Source organism: Crocodylus siamensis, chromosome 1 (genome assembly GCF_052110815.1).
Source record: "Crocodylus siamensis isolate JL-2025a chromosome 1, ASM5211081v1, whole genome shotgun sequence".
NCBI lineage: Eukaryota > Metazoa > Chordata > Crocodylia > Crocodylidae > Crocodylus > Crocodylus siamensis.
In genome coordinates, this window is record NC_143395.1 from 207209382 (window position 1) to 207226602 (window position 17221).

Below are 17221 nucleotides of genomic sequence, written 5' to 3' on the forward strand. Positions count from 1 at the left end.
AATATAATTATGCTATTATGCAAATTGATGGTATACCCACATCTTGAATACTATGTACAGTTCTGGTCCACACATGTCAAAAAAGGATGTAGTGGAATTAGGAAAGATACAGAGAAGGGTACCCAACACGTTCTAGATAGGTGTGCCCCAGGGTGTTCCTCTGCTGGAGAAATGGGCAGGTGTTAAGGGTGTCCACGAAACATGCCAGATATATGCCTGTGGCAGCAGCTCTGTGTAGGACCCACAGTTTTGTCCAAGTGGAAATGTTCCACTTACTGCTAATGTTTTCCCCAGGGCTTTGTTTTGAAAGAGAAACATGATTTTATTTTATTTTTTGACAGAATACAGAATGACACAATACTCTATTTTAATATTTTGGAATAAAATATTTCCTTTTTCTATTTTTAAATTATTTTTGTTTAATGTTTTTTATTTTTTATAGTTTGCAATATAAACTTTAAAAAGGGAAAATTGAACAATGTACTTTGATTTTGTCAACATGTAATGTTTTGATTAACTTTAAAAAAAAAAAAAAAAAAACTTTTGCAGAATTTTCTTCCACAGAGAAGTTGAATATTTTGGGATTTTTTTCCTAGTTGGATAGAAGATAAATACCAAAAATCTCTATTTCTATTTTGAAATTGAATTTTGGATTTCCATACAATTCTACTTATTGTAATAGTCTGGCCTTAAAGTTATTAGATTAAAGGGTTTTTAATGGTTTTACTAAATGACTATGATCAATAGTGTAATGGGGGCCTACTGGGACCAATCTCCATGTGGCCCGCCTGCCTTCTGGACTGCCACACCTTGGTCTTAATTGATTAATTAATAGATGTAATTAGGCAGGAGGCTGCCCATTTTCTGCCCTGCTGCTAGGGGACGCTACCTGCAGCTCCATTCCTCCCCTACACCGTAGCCCAAGCCTCGCTGATGACATCATGATGTTTTCAAACTTGCCAGTCCCCCATGATGGGCCCCAGAATCCTGTTGTAGGACCCCACCTGGGTTCCTCCCTTCAGGCGGACACTGCCGCCATCATACTGGGCCACATATCACCCTGCCTTAGGTTCCCCTCACTGGGAACTTCAGCTCACACTAGCCCTGGGCCACCTCCAGGCCAGTCGAAACCCCAGGCCCCTGGCTCTTGGGTGTCCCTCTTGGTGGGCCTCCTTGCCCTTCTGACCCTCCTGGTCCTGGCCCCCTAGGGGAAGCTCTGGCAGGCCTTGATGTATGACCCATACTCTTATCCTGGGGTCCTCATCTCTGGGTCCTCCTCCACAGATGTGGGGAGCTGGGGTTACCTCACACCACAACTGGTGCCTCAGGGTCTCACAGGGGACTCTCTTTCTCCCCCGGGCAGCAGGTCATAGTACTACTGGTGTTATATTTGACCCAAACTCTGCCTCCCCACACTGGAGGACTTATTGGGGTCAGGACTCATCTCTCTCTCTCTCTCTCTCTGGCTGAGCCCCCTCTCCCTTCACAGGGCTCCACACACTACCCCCCTTCACACTGGGGGCTCCACACTGTTCGTTACACCCTTTTTACTCAGGGTCTCGGGGCTTCCCTCCACAGGTGGGCTCAGGTGGTCATAGCCATGCCTGGCTCCAACTCTCCTCTTTGGGGTCTCAAACCCCCTCAGGGCTCAGGCAGCCTTAGCCACCTCTGGCCTCCAACTCTCCTCCTCAGGGCTTGCACCCCCACAACTACCTCCAGTGTACATGACCCACCTGAAGGTGAGGGCTAGGGATTAAGGTGCCCCGACCTGCCTTTCACCAGTGTGATCACTGGCTTAGCATTTCCTGGGGGCTCCCACGCCACTGGGAGTCCCACTCCCAGCAGGGTGTAGTTTCCAGTCATACCCAGGACCCTCCTACCATCTCCTACAGCTCCTCCCTTACCTTCGGATGAAACTCAGCAGCCCACAGACCAGGCAATGTTGTTGCCTGCTCTCCAACAGCCAATCTGCCTTGTTTATATAGGCGGCCCTGAGCCTAAAATGGCTTCCCTCATTAGGCACCTGGAGGCTGCCAGCTCCAGGGCCTTAAAGTGGCAGGCACACATAGTGCCCTGCCACAAATAGTATTCCACTTGAGAAATTATTGAAGAAACAATAATGCAAGTGGCCCAAACCTTTTCGCAAAGGTGTCCAAATCTTCCTAAGTATTTGACCTCCCTCTGATATTCAGCACAAATGCTAATAATGCTTCATGTCCTCTTATTGTCACTCATACCCTGTGACTAATACAGACATCCTGTTGCCAGTTAGATGAGATTAGGTAAGAGTTGTTTTGTGCATACTGTATGTGACACCCTAGTCCTAGAATCATATATTGCCTATAAATTAACTAATGCTGAATTTGGAATGTAAATGGGAGGCTGCCTGGTGTCCCCAGGAGGGTGAGAATGCTTACTTAGTGCTGATGGTAAAGTTATGTTGCAATGCTGGTGGATGCCAGCAGGAGACTTTAGAAAACATTTCCTATGTAACAGTGATAAAAATGATTCTGTACTGAAGCTCTTGGCTGGACAGGGAGGCAGGGCAGAATTTACCCTCAGAGTTTTATATTTTCGGGTAACATCTGTCTGCTCATCATATTACAGACATGGCACAACTAATGACACTGTGGGGGGGGGTGTTATTATTTAGTAATAATAATTTTTTTATAGCTAAAAAAAATAAGAAAAGAAAGATGTAAATAGAAGAAAGAGAAAAGACCAAAACACACATACTGGGAGGTGGTGAAAATATGTCCACTTAGACTATATATAATGTTGTATGGTGTTTAGATGATATTAAGGCAATAGGCATCTTTAGACTAGTTTATACACAAGCTTACAGCATCCTAATTCATGCTGTTTCCTATGCTGCTTCAGCTGGGAATGGAGTTTGGCCCAAAAGGGCCAAGTGCAGTTCAGAATAAGAATGTCAAATTTTGATTTACAAAAAATAATAAACAAACCTATCTATACAAGGCACTTTTATTCTGTAATGAGTGTCTATATTGTTTCCAGTCAACATTGTTTATTGGAAGCTTTTATTTAACAAAGATGGTATTTTAAAAAATCCACCAAAAGGTATTAGATTTTAACATCTTTTTTCAAACCAAAAATTTCTAAATACTAGAAATCACCTAATAAAATATCAAAACATCAAACTATCAAAATATGGGATTTAGAATGGGATTTTTTTAAATCTTTTTTTCTCTCTTTCTCATGTATTCATCTTTGCTACTGAATGCAATAAACTGAATGGTATAGAACATTGTTGAAATTTTGAAGGTTCTTCGCAGGGGGTTTACTTTTTCTTATTTCTTTTTTCTTTTGTCCTTTAAAATTTTCCTCAACTTTGAAAAAGATACACAAAGAAAAAGGAATAACTCAAAATCTACAGATCTGCCATACTGCAAATTGTGAAAATTGGGCAAATTTTTGAAAATGTATGCATTGGCAAGTTACGATTTTCTTTTTCCTTCTGAAACTTTTTCCAGAATTAAGGAGATTTTGAAAGTTATATAGTAACAAAAATAATTAAAAAGTGAAATATAGTTCTGAACATCACTAATATTTATGCACCCAGTGGCAGAAGGGAAAAGGGAAGAAAAAGAGAGAAAATTTGAATTTGTTTTCAAAATAATATTAAAAAAATTCTTCAATCTTTAGCCCTGTGATATGCAACATTTGGAATTTTTAGTGATGTCTCATTGCTAGTTTTCAAACAACTGTACTCTGCACACAGGCTTGCAGTGAAATAACAAGCGCATATATATATGTGTGTATATATATATATTCAAAACACAATAGTTATTTACTAAGTATGTAAGTAGCCTTTAGAAACATGTATAGTAGATAGTTAGTTACATACTTTATTCAGTCTGTACAAACAAAATACATATTTGCATGAACATACACATATTAAAAAGGACAGAAACTGTAACAGTCTAATGTTGAGAGTATAATATCAAAAATATTTTTCCCAGGCTTGCCCTTCAATCATGCTGAATGGCAAAGAATATAATATAAAACATGTAATGTAAACACAGCCATGGAGAAAATGTGTCTGATAACATATTCTTGATAGTTTTTCTGATTATAAAATGCCTTATTGAGTTTTGGCTTTAGGAAGCCAATCTACTTTTTTCTTCCCAGTGTCCATAAATTCCAGTTGTTTATAGACTTTCAGCCTGTCCTTTTAGCTAGCAACAATTAGCAAACCTGTATGATACAACTTTTTTACATATCTTAGTATATATGTAACTTTGCTAAAAGTGCTTAGCTCATAGCTTGCCAAAATCAGAAATGCAGTTTCTGAAAAGAGAAGGTTGAAGGAAAATCCCAGTTCACAGACAGGACCATTACAAAAAAGGCAGACTCTCTTCAATTATAGAAAATATAAAACAGAGAGGAAAATTCTGGAAAAGCTGAGATGACTGATTCCCTTTCTAACACCTTGATAATCAAGAATAAATCAATGATGTGGCGCCCAACCATCTACTGCTCCCATACTATATCTGGCTGTTGTTGCTGAACTATGCCCCTGGGTACACCAATGTGCCTTTATGATACTTCAGCTGACAGAAGACTCAGCCAGTTTTTTATCAACCTAAGAAAAGATTAGTCCAGGGCGGGCAATTATTGTGGGCACAGGGCCACTTACCAAGTTTTGGCAAGCTGTTGAGGGTCACATGGGTAGCCCCACCCCCTGACAGGTTCCCTGCCCCAGTCACCATCTTCTAACTGAAAGTCCCGCCCCATAAGAGCTGACCTGTGCCACCAGAAGTCCCTCTCCTTCCCCCTGGGAGTACTCCTTTTAGCAAGGGGTTTTGCCATCTCAAATCTAGAAAAATACCAAATTATATTCTAAAAATCAAACAAATACAACATTCATTAATTTGATTTCAAAAAATATTTTTGTCCTCATCTACATGTGTTTGTGTAGTGTACATAGAGGAGATTGCACAATAGATTAAAATGAAGTCTTACTCTTGCATATTGTGGTGGGGCGGAGGACATGGGTGGTGGGTATAAGTTTGTGGGGGGCTGTGGGTATGCGGGGTATAGGGAAGCATGTGGAGTGTGGGGGAGGGTGTGGGTGTGGGGGTCTGTGTATATGGTGGTGTGTGCTTGTGGGACTCACCTTATGCACACACACACTCTGTGCCTCCCACACTACATGTGCACACACACACACTCTTTCCCTCCTTCACTGCACATGCACACACACACACACACACACACACATACACACCCTCCTGGTCCTGGCCCCAGGGTACCAGCACAGCCCCATGCTTCTACGGTCCCACAATGCAGCCTGGGGTAGTGTAGTGCTGGAGCAGGCATGCAAGGAAGCAGTGAAAGCTGGGTGGGAGGAGTTCAAGTGGGCTAGGATGGGGCTGGGGTGGGCTGGGCTGGCCTTGTTGCTGGCTCCTGCCAGCTCCCTTGGGTCCTACTGCCCCTGGCTCCTGTCATCTTTGACAGGCAGCAAGGGACAGATAAATATTAATTTTCTAAATTTTTTAGGGGCCATGAGGGCCAGATAGAATGGCTTGGAGGGCCAGATCCAATCCCCAGGTTGTATTTTGCCCACCTCTGGATTAGTCCAAAGCTGTCTGTACAAGTAACAAAATCCCTGAGATGTAAATAGAGCTAAATGGCACCTGTCCCAGGTAGGTGAATAAGGCAGGAAGTGATCTTCTGCAGCCCCTACAAGAGTAGAGCCAGACAGGTAAGTCTGTTGAACATAGAGGCACCTGCTTTTCACCTCCTTTTGCAGTGCCAGCCACCCTGTAATCTATGAAGGGATTCCTTAGTAAATAGCTTTGTAACAGTGCACTCTTGAAGGAGGGCAGCAGAAGAAGGAGGCAGGAGAAAGGGTCCAAATCATGGAAGGGGAGAAGGTGCATCCACATCAAGGTTTGGAAGTGGATGAGAATCCAGAGGAGGTTGTGTCCATCTACTAATTTCCTCTCCTGATCTGCCCCTGAGGCTAGAAGTTCACAGAAACTCTTCAAAGCAGAGAAAGGGGGAACCTGCTGAACAATCAGAACTCTTGTTACTGCCTCCCCTCCCCCAGATTAGACTGGGAAGTACTGTGCTTTTTCTCCCCACTCTCAAAGCCAGGCAGAGGAAAAAGGTATAAAGAACTTCAGGGTAACTCCTGAAAGAAGCGCTCTTCCCCAGCATTGCATTTCAGCTGAGGCTTCTAGGTTGATAGCCATTCCCTTTGCAGAGGGGAGAATTCTGTATACCATTCTCTGGTTTAGTTTAGTGCTCGTTCCAACTCTGCTGCCAAATTCTCAAATGACTGTAATGGCCCAAAGCGCTTCTCCCATATTCAGCTGGAACTTGGGAGCCAACCCATCTAAATTGACCTCCCTTCTGTTACCCATATATTTATTCTCATTGCTATGGGTTCCTGTAACATTCTCCATCCCAAACCAATTTACAAACCATTCAAAAGCTACAGAAAGTAAAAAATAGAAGAGTGTGTCAGCCTCCTAAGTTGAGACGGCTGACATGATGGCTTTATTGCTATTTAGGGTAGACAATGAAGGTCACCCTCAGTTTGTCTGAGCTACGTGTCACACCTCCCCATCTATCTTTTTTTGCTGTGGCTACACACATAACACAGGAGAGGCAAGTGATTCTTAGAAGGCATATGCCCAGTGAAACTTTTTGTTTCTCAGGCAGAACCTTTCTAGGAGTCTTAATTTGTCTTTCATTCTTTGTGTGGCTACAACTATGGACACAGCACAAAGAGAGCGGGGCACAGAAAGGCTGCAAGTCAGGTATAGGAAGCAGTGTGGAATTCTTGTTGATGAAGGACCTGTGTTACCTGCGTCACTCAGGTGAGTTCCAAATATGATTCAGGGAGGGGACCTGAGGCTCAGCAGAGCTTTTTGAGGCTTTCACCAGACTTCTCAGTTGAGGCAAGCTAAGAGATTTGTAATGCAAATGGCCAGCAGATTTGGGCTGGGGGGTGCCCTGAGCACAACAGATCTAGGTAGAAGTGCAGACACACTAAAGCAGCTTCTGTCACCCAACATTTCTGTCCCTCAATGATTCTGCTACAGTTTGTGCTGATTGTTGACTCTGGATTGCTGAACAGTCTGAGCACACTGCTCCTCACTACCCTGCAGTAGCAGCTGTGTCCTACTAGGAAGTTCTCACTGACATCCTTGGGACTGGGCTCCACATTCAACAAATAATCACACAAGCTCTGAACTTCAGAGAAAAGAGAACAGATAAGAGGAGATGGGGGAAGCAGTGCAAAGCATATTTGTTTCCTTTTTTGTTTATCTGTTTTAAATTTTGGACAGTCACCAGAAATTTAGCCCCTAAAACCCAAGAAAAGCACAATCTAAGACAGTTTGATTTAATGCCAGTTGTAGACAATAAATAAGTTACATTTTAGAATGAATGGAAAAATGATGATATGATATGGTGCTGTCCTCTTTGTGCCCTACAAAACTTCTTGCACCCTTGTCACATGTATCTTCAATCATATTCACTGTCCTATAACAGGCATGCCTTAGCAAGAACTTTTGTCAGCTCTTCAGTGCAGTCTTCAACTTTCTTTCAAAGTCTCCTCAACTTCAGTTTCTGTTCCTCTCTTCCAATACCCCTCATTTTTAATATGCAGAAAATGCTGTACTAGGAGCTTCATTCCAGTGGTAATCTGTCATATGCAGCCAGTAGTTTTATTCAACCATCTGTGGAAACAGTCACCTAAGACAACTGACATTTGTTGAAAATTGAAAGTGACAATTCATGACAGATATGAATAATAGTACATATAACTTTTACCTGTGGGCTTACCCTGCCACCTATGTCAACGTGCGTCTGACTTAAACTAAACTCACAAGTATACACTCCCTGCTACATTTGGTTTTGTGCTGTTTTCTGAACCTGTAATCCATTGGGGGGGGGGGGTGTACCTACCATTGTAACATTGCAGAACAATATCCCAAGATATGGAATTACAGGGAGATGTTGGTAGGAAAATTGAAGAAATCACTACTTCACTTTGAATTTTCCTTTGACATTACATTTTCACCCCACAGCTGCTGGATCTCTGAGAGTCATACTACAGATCAGATGCTAGTTTATCTGCAGCCAGTAATAGAATATTTTGGGCAAGTGTAGATCCCATTAGGTCAGCTGCTAATATTTTGCTCTTGCTTTTCAGTGAGGCAGGCATTAGATACTCTAAGACCCAACTTGCACATTCCCATTAAAGCTTAATTTGGCTGCACTGCAAAATCTGTGTTCTGCTGAATCCAGTTTCTCTCTACACTTTCAAGGCTAGACTCATCTATCATCACAGACAGCAACTTGGAACATAGCAACTGCTGCTCCTGGTCCCAATTTATTGAAAGAAAAGAATCAATTCAAATTCAAAAATGCCCAAGTTAACAGTAACAGCTGGGGTTACCTCTCCAGGTACAACAGTTCAGGGTTGTTCCCTGGGTTCTTTATTTCTGCACAAGAGTGGCAACCACCCTTGAAATCTAATAAATATAGCAAATGATACTCTATAATTCTCATTCCAAGCACCAGCTGAAAGGTGACATTACACAATAAGAGTAAATCTGCTATTCCACTTATACCAGCCTAGTATCCAGAGACATTTCTGCCATAACTACAAAACCAAAATAGCAATTGGTGAAATACATCCTGCACACTGTTGTCAAAAACAAGTGCAAGTATTATAGTTAATCTTTGGCAGTGGGCCCCAGAGTCAAAGTTCACAAGAGAGGCCCCACTAGGGACTCTTGGATATATTGTATAAGTACATATACACCCTCCCCTCTTATAAACTCCCATGCCACACAAGTGCACAGAAAGACCCTGTAGAATAAATTGTAAGCTCATGACCACATGTATATGGGGTGGGCGAAGCAGGCCCTATTCAGATTCAGCCTGAATCTGGGACAGTGAGTCAATTAATTGATTTGGATCACTGTCTCTGATACAATTCAGCCAAATCCAAATCTGAAGATTTGATGCTGATTCAGAGAATTAATGATTCAGACATAGACACAGCTTTAAAAGTTTTTTCTACATACCTTAAAGTACCAGGCATGGCTTTTGAATGCTGCAATGCTGAGGCACATGGAGCATCCCACATGAGTGAGGGGGGATCCTCCACGTGCTCAGCAGTGAACCCGGAAGTGGACCAGAAATACTTCTGGTCCACTTCCAGGTGTGCTGGGGAGCACACAGGAGGGGGCCTGCAACTCCCCGGCTCTGCAATTGGCCACAGAGGGACCCCAGATGCCCCTTCCAGACTCAGGAGGTATCAGTCGCCAAGCCAGGGAAGGCATGGGGGGCACCTCCAGTGCACTCCCCAGCAGACCCAGAAATGGACCAGAAGTGCTTTTGGTCCACTTCTGGGTCTGCTGCCGAGCACACTTGGGAGACCTCCATGTTTCTGTGGAATGCTCCATGTGCCCCAGCATCTCAGCATTCACGAGCCCCTGCTACCTAGAGGTATGTAGAAAAAACATTTAAAACTGTCTTTATGTCCAAATCGCCAAATCTTTCTGAATCTCTCCAAATTGATTTGGAGGGTTCTGATTCGATTCAAAGAGATTAAAGGGTCATCTAATTTGATTTGGATTCAGAGATTCAACCACCAAATTGGGCCAAATTGCTGCCAAATCGAATCAGGGACTGAAGATTCATACAGCCCTAGTATACATCATTCACCACAATGAACAAGCAGTACACATAATGTGTAAGTGAATATGTATGCACACAAACATCTGTAACCCGGGCGGTACTCCAAGAGGTACCCCCTCTCCAATTGAAGGGATCAAAGCAGGTGCACAAGCACTGTGGGAGGTGTAGGGACTCCTCCCCCTATATTGCAGAGCCAGACCACAAATGGAGACATAACCATATATTTTTTAATACTGGGAACATAACAGGCATAAATCAGAGGGTATAGTGGACACTACAGTGCCCCAAGGGGGCAGGATTCAACAAAGGTTAGACACTTATAATCATTGTCAAAAAACAGGGTTAACAAAATATAAAACACAAAGAGCAGAACAAACAATACGGGTTGGTGAAATATAAAATGGCACAAAATGCAAAATGACAAGGAAATATAGGGCCTTGGTACCTGGAGAAGGAGAAACACAGTGGCCCCTTTCCATTGCAAGAACATTTGCTTCTTGTTATTTCACTTACCCCAAGTCACCTCAGCTGGGACTTGAAGCCAGATCTCCTCTGTGGTAGGCAGGAACACTGCCACACAGCCACCACTGGTGGCACTGCTCTAACCTGCTAGGGATCTTGACCTTCCTGGAGCCCCGGTCTCATGTCTGGCCTCTGATTGGAGGAGCTGGAAGCAGAGCTGGGAACTCCTCAGGTCACTGCTCAGATCCTTCCTGGAACAGGGGGAGCCTCTCCTGCTGGCTGCAGCCTCTCATAGGGGATCCTGGAGCCCAGTAGGGAACCTCTCCTGCTGGCCGCACACCACACTGAATTGGCAATAGCTTTGGGCTAGCAGCCAAATTCTGCTGTCCATTCCACAGCAGCTGTTATAGTGCTAAACTCTAGCTTTGGCCTGAGCAGTCAGTAAGCTGGTTGAGGGCAAGCGAACTGCTCCAGGCAGTTAGCTTTTCCATAATTCTGGAAAGGTCTTGTATTTTTTTTTAGAGAAGGGACATATCTTATTCAGGGACATGTGGTATGCAAGAGTGCAGAATATGGGTAAGTCAGTGTGTAGATACACACAAGTATATGCATTCATGCACCCATGTAGATTTCACAAACATTCTAGATGTTCACATATAATCCACAGAACTGTATATAGCACAGATAGGAGGTTGGAGTGTTGTTGTAGCACTGATGGCCCAGGAAATATACAGGAAGCAAGGTTCTGGGGTGATTTATTGAACCAACTGTGCATTTGGGAGAGATGTCAGAAAAGTTTTCAGAGGCAAAGACTTAAAGACTTTGTGCATGTAAGTTTGTCTAACATCTCCCACTTAACTTTACAGCTGGTCCAATAAAAAACTATTACCCATTTATACAACTTCTCTATGGAATATATTTTATGTATAACTAAGAGACAGCAAACACTGTATGCAAAAACAAAATGGATGCTACGCATTAGACAATGACATGCTCCACGCATGCATAAACATGGACATTTCATGCATATGCACGATTTGCACATATAATATGTGCCCACATACAATGAGTACAATGAGTGTGAAGGACCAGATAGATTATAAATCACACATCTTTGAGAGTCCTTTACTTATTCCATTTGTTGTTCTAAACCAAACCAGCAGATGGATCGAGAGCACTTCAAACTGATTTCTTGAAATAAAATACCATAAAAGAAAACAGCATGAAAGATAGTAAAGCAAAATAGGAAAAAGAAGGAGGGATGGTTTTAATTTTTAGAGAAAAGAATCATGAATATAAAAAGCAATAGTTGGGGGAGAGTTAAGGGCACCCTGACTGCCTGATGGCAATTGTTATTAACCTTGTGGCAAGAGTATTAAATTGCAGTGTAGATGCACAGCCCACCTCAAACAAAACCTCCTTGGTGTCTGATTCTCCCCCGTACTGAGTGATTTAATGTCCTGATCCATGTGGTTTATTTACTGCCTCTTGGTCCATTTAATTAAACACAGGGGCCAACAGCACAGGTCAGTAGTGAGGCATTTGTTACCCACACCAGACTGCCTCCTGCAGGTATCAACAAGAGAGGTGTCGAGCTATTAAAATGCAACAAAGCAACAGTTGGGAGTTTGTACAATGGAACATGGTCAAGTATATATTCTTACCAGATTTATTAAGCAAGATGTTATTCTGATGTCTGGAAAACTTTTTCAGGGAAACGAGACAACACTTGAGGTGATACAGCAGGCCCTACATGTAACGAATATGTGCACACAAATATTGAGCTGATACAGCAGCCTTGGTGTAAACTGCTTGGTCCTGGCTAAAATTGCTGTCCCAAGTGCACGTGTAGATGCTGTGCTTACTAATAATTTACTTCAGATCAAACTGCTCTGGAGTTTATTGCTTCATATTAATTGCACATGTAGACATACCCAATGGGATTAAATAGAACCAGGTCTGGAATGAATTTGTAATACCTAAAAAAGAGCAGTCTGTGCTGGTACAAGCTGTACAGTCACAGACTGATGATATGGAGGTCTCTGCAATAAATGGCTTCCATTTAAAAAGAGTACTATATGGTGCTGATGCTTAAGATCTTGGAGAACTCTACTTTCAGGGAGTGTTCAGTGAGAAAAGCACTCAACACAGAGGAATAAACCTGGAACAGTGTGCTCTCTTGACTCTCTCTTTTCATGCTCACAATACAAAACATGTGGTCAAGTGGCGGAGGTGACTGAAGGAACATAGAATTGGAAAGAATTCCAGGGGAAATTAGGAAAGCAGGAAAGCAAGAAAGAACAATAATCATAGCAACATACTATAATCCCTGAGCAGATTGACACAAAAGAGGGATTGGGGGAGGGGCAAATATGTTTAGCAGCTGGACATTCTTAACATCATAGTGGGTAAACTACACACTTGCAATACGGTTGAATAAAAAAGAAAACAAAATAAGAGGGAGCCCAGTATGAGCTATAATGGACAAAGGCTTCCACAGACTCCACCAGAATGTGGATATAGGAGAAGCCACTTAAAAAAAAATTCCAGGAGCTCTCCTAAACCATTTCCAACTCCCAAAGTACCACACAAAAGACATATTTTTAATAAATGTAATCACAGACCGGGAAAACATAATAGATCAAAAACACTATTGCCAAATTGTGTGAGTGCCTGATGTGCAATTGTCAAATATTAAAAGATCAATCAACTGAAGATAGTTTAATAATGGAGGTAAAAGATACAGGACCTGGATTAAGTATTCACAGAAAGCTGACAATAACCCTATCAATGGTTGTTGACTTATGAAGACATGGTGAAAAGCCCAAATAAAAATGCAGAGCATAAGTGAAATGGACAGAGACAATTTACCAAGGAAAGCATGAAAATACAAGCACAAATACACCAAAAAAGTGCAAAAACAAATGCAAAAAATACAAAGCAAATGAGGTGAACAAATGCAAAGAAAGAGTTGTGGGTAATATGGAGAGAAACATGATAATAGAAAAATGCCCCAAATATGGAGTAGTATATAATAACTGTGACAAGAAAAAAAATCATTGTGCCAAAAGTTTTCAGAAGACAAATAAAGGAAAAATGCACCATACTGAGGGAAAGACACTGAGACTTGCATGTGTATGACATTAATTTAGTGTTAAACAGCAAAAAAAAGTTGTTTAATGAGCTCAAACTCATACCAGTTACAAGGTGAAATTGCAACCAAGTAAAGCCAAGTTAAATGTATGATAATATTTTCATAATAAACCCAGGGGACAATATAAATTGGCAGAAAATACAAAAGAAAGCATACAAGAAGCCTTTGTCCATTATAGCTCATACTGGGCTCCCTCTTATTTTGTTTTCTTTTTTTATTCAACCATATTGAAATTGTGTAGTTTACCCACTATGATGTTAAGAATGTCCAAAACTGGTGGCTTGGAGATGTGTTGATTTGCAGCGCTCTCCAGTTACACTGCTCCAACTGTGGATTTGTTTGTCCAAACAGCCAGAGACTCCAAAGACTTCTAATTAATCCCCTTCACCACAAGGCGGTGCTGTGTTTAGGCCTTTAGCCAGTAGGTGTCACTGTCTGTTCTCTTTTACCCTCCTCACCACTTCCTCCTCTCTCACAGCATGCAGTTCAGGTTGGGATGGGTCCACTCAGACCAATTATTATTTTAAAAAGGGAGGCCAATAATGCCTTAATTTTCTATCCCCTCTTAATTCTTCCACCACCCCCCACAACCATGGTGTATGTCCTCCCTGCCACCCATGTACCCTTCTGTCCTCCTGCCCACACCATGCACCCTCCACCTGCATGCCCCCCATCGTGTGCTGCCACTGCATCGGACATAGCTCCCAATGAGAGCTGCAGCATCACCATAGTGGTAAGATTTTTGCAAGCAGTTTGAAACTTTGAAGTGAGTGGTTACATGACTTCCTTCAATATTGCAAACCTTCTGAACTTCATCACATTCTATTTCAGAACCACAACAATAAAAAAATCTAGGGGCAGGATGCTGCCAGCCAGATGCGACACCCAGGATATAAAGCGTCCCAGGGAATATTTAGGTAATATGTCCCACTGACTTGGGGGGGCGGGGGATGGGGGCAAAAGTCCAGTTTTTTAACTATGTTCCAAACCCCCATCCTCTTCCTCTTCTTCCTTCCCCCACCTCCTTGCAGAAAACTTTCATGGGCAGAATTTGCCAGGGGCAGAAACCAGCCCAGTAATGAATGAAGAGAGTGAAGAGGAGAATGAAATATCTTCAGATTTGCAGGGAAGGTTTGTTCTTGGTTTTTTTTTTAACATTTTGTATACATTTTATATAGATGAGCTGCAGCATTTTCAATAAAGGGTTTTATTTTTGCTCTATATATGTGTCATGTTTTCTTTGGGGTGGGTGGGTGATTGGGCTGGTTCTCAGAGACTGCACCCACCTCAGCATGGGGATGCTGTGCTTGGGGGCATTTTATGGAATCATGGCATTACTGGAAAGATTTGCAAAGAGTTTCAAAGAGTTGCAGGGTGGACTGTTATTGGAGGGAGGTCTTCCTAAGTGTTAGCCAGGGTGCAGTCAGCGTTTCTTATAAGAAAAAGACTAAACAACCCCAATCACCCCCACGGCAAGCAGGCAATCTGCAAAAGCTCTCCATGCATGGACCTCCCAGGGCCTTTAGCTTTTAGCCTCTAGCAAGTCTTTAATGCCTTATAATGCATTACATATGCATGATCACTGAGGGGGTTGGGGTTAATGCCTGCTGCCACAGCTCCAAAACAGCTTATTTTTTCTAAGGTTTTTCTTTGCAGGATGTACTGTTATGGGAGGTGCGATACAAAAATGATTTTCATTTCAATGCTTTCTTTGCAATGCAATATTTTCTTTACAAAATCTTGCATATAGCACCTTTCAGAGGGGGGTTGCAGACCACTCCCCCCCCCCACACTCCCCAGTTGGCTGTAACCTGCTCCCCCTACTGGAGTTAGCTCATCAGATTTTGTTCAGGTTTGTATTTTCCTCTCTTGCCATATCTCTTCTTTCAAGCTTCTCAAAGGACAAACCTTCTTAAACTACTTTCTATTATCCTTATTTATTTAAAATCTTCCTTCCTTCTCCAAGTCAGAGAAGACATTCAAGAAGACAGAAGCCTCAAGGAGACAGAGTGGTGCATGGGTGTCAGAAGACATGTATCCCACCCCAAATTTGCTGGGACATGGCCAGTAACCAGGAGAAGGGCGAGAAGACTATGAAATGGACTTGCAGAACTTGTGCAAATCAAGCTGATGCTCAGGCAAAAGCCAGTAAAGAAAGCTTATCTTCCTTCATGACCAGCAATGATTCAAAAGTTACTGGGTTTCAATAGAGATGTGTAAGGCACAGGTGGGCAACTTGTGTGAAGAGCCTACCACCCCAGAGGTCTTGGCCAGCAACTAAGAAGAAAGCCACCACAAGGCATAAGGCAGAGGTGGGTAAGTGGGACAAAAAGCCTAGTACCAGGACTCCAGAGGTCTTGGTCAGCCACCAAAAAGAAAGCCTCTGCAATTCTGAAAGGAAGCTCAAGCTTCAGCTTCCATTGTGGAAGGCCCCACCTGAGAACCCTCTGCCACTGCAGTGGTCATAGCTCCTGAGCACAGCTGCAGCAATGAATGAAATGCCTGCTGCATCAGCATGAGCTGGACAAGTTCTGCAGGTGCAGAAGAAGCTTCTTCTTCCCCAGCAAGAAGCTTTTCCCCAGTGTCACAGTGCGGGGACCTAGGAGCAGCCATAATCTCTCCTGGTGCCCCCTACCATGCCAAGTTGGCGATCAAGCACCCTCATTCTCACCCGCCATGTCTTTGATGTTATCTAATTTTATAATGGAGGCTGCCTTTTGTCCCCTTGGACACGGTGCTCTTGTTTATCCTGGTCCCTGTTCTATATGGAGTGACTTGGTGCACGCCAGCCTTATGGGCTATGCGTGGCTCCTACCACCTCTTATACCACGCCCCAAACCTCTCAGATGTACTGGCTGTTGTTGTGTCTATTCTTGTCACACTCACCCTCCCCTGGGGCTCGCCTCTGAGCTCTCGCCCTCTCCTGGGGCTTCTCACAGCGCACTCACCCTCTCCTGGGGCTTCTTATTCCGATGCGCCCTCCCTGGGGCTTAATGCGAGCACCCTCTGGGCTTCTTGCCAGTGCCCACACTGGTGCTCGTCTCAACTGGGACTCAGGTGGCCTTAGCTGTGCCTAGCCCCAGACCCCCTTCTCGGGTCTATAACTCCTTTCTGGCTCAGGCAGCCTCAGCCCTACCTGGCCCTCTGAGCTCTTGCCCTCTCCTGGGGCTTCTCATAGTGCGCTCACGCTGGCACTGGAGCCTTGCTCGCACTCATGCCGGCACTGGGGCCTTCCCACAATTGGGCTCAGGTGGCCTTGGCCGTACCTGGCCCCTAGACCACCGAACTCCCTTCTCAGAGTTGGGGGTCGGTGTGCCCCCTGACTATTGTGCCCTCTCTGGCACCAGGAACCCCCACGCTACTGGGGAGCTCCTATGAGGCCTCCTCCAACCCCTTATAGCCTCACCCAGTCCTCCAGTTGTATAAAACTACAAACTGAAAACTTAAGCCCCTGGGCTACAACATAAACTCTAAGCAACCTGGCTAACTGTCATTCAACTCCCTACCAGGGCTTCCTCCACCTGGTATCCTTGACCAGAAGCTGCTCAGGCCATCAGGCTTCCCTACTCTGCTTGCTCCTGCAGAACTCTTTCTTCCTCGGCTGCCAGAGGGGAACTGCTTGCCTGGCCTCAGCCTGGATCACCTTTATATAGGTCAGGCCCTGCCACTTTCTGGTTAGCTGACCAACTGCAGTTGCCCCGGCAACCAGCACCTGTATCTCTTCATAGGCGCAGGGCACCAGAGTGCCCCTGCGATATCCAGTCAGAACACATGTACCCCAGTCCAAATTTGCTGGGATATGGCCAGTAACCAGGAAGAGGGCAAGAAGGCTATGAAACGGGCCTGCAGAATTTGTGCAAATCGAGCTGATGCTCAGGCCAAAGCCAGTGAAGAAGCCCGAGCTTCTGCCACTACATT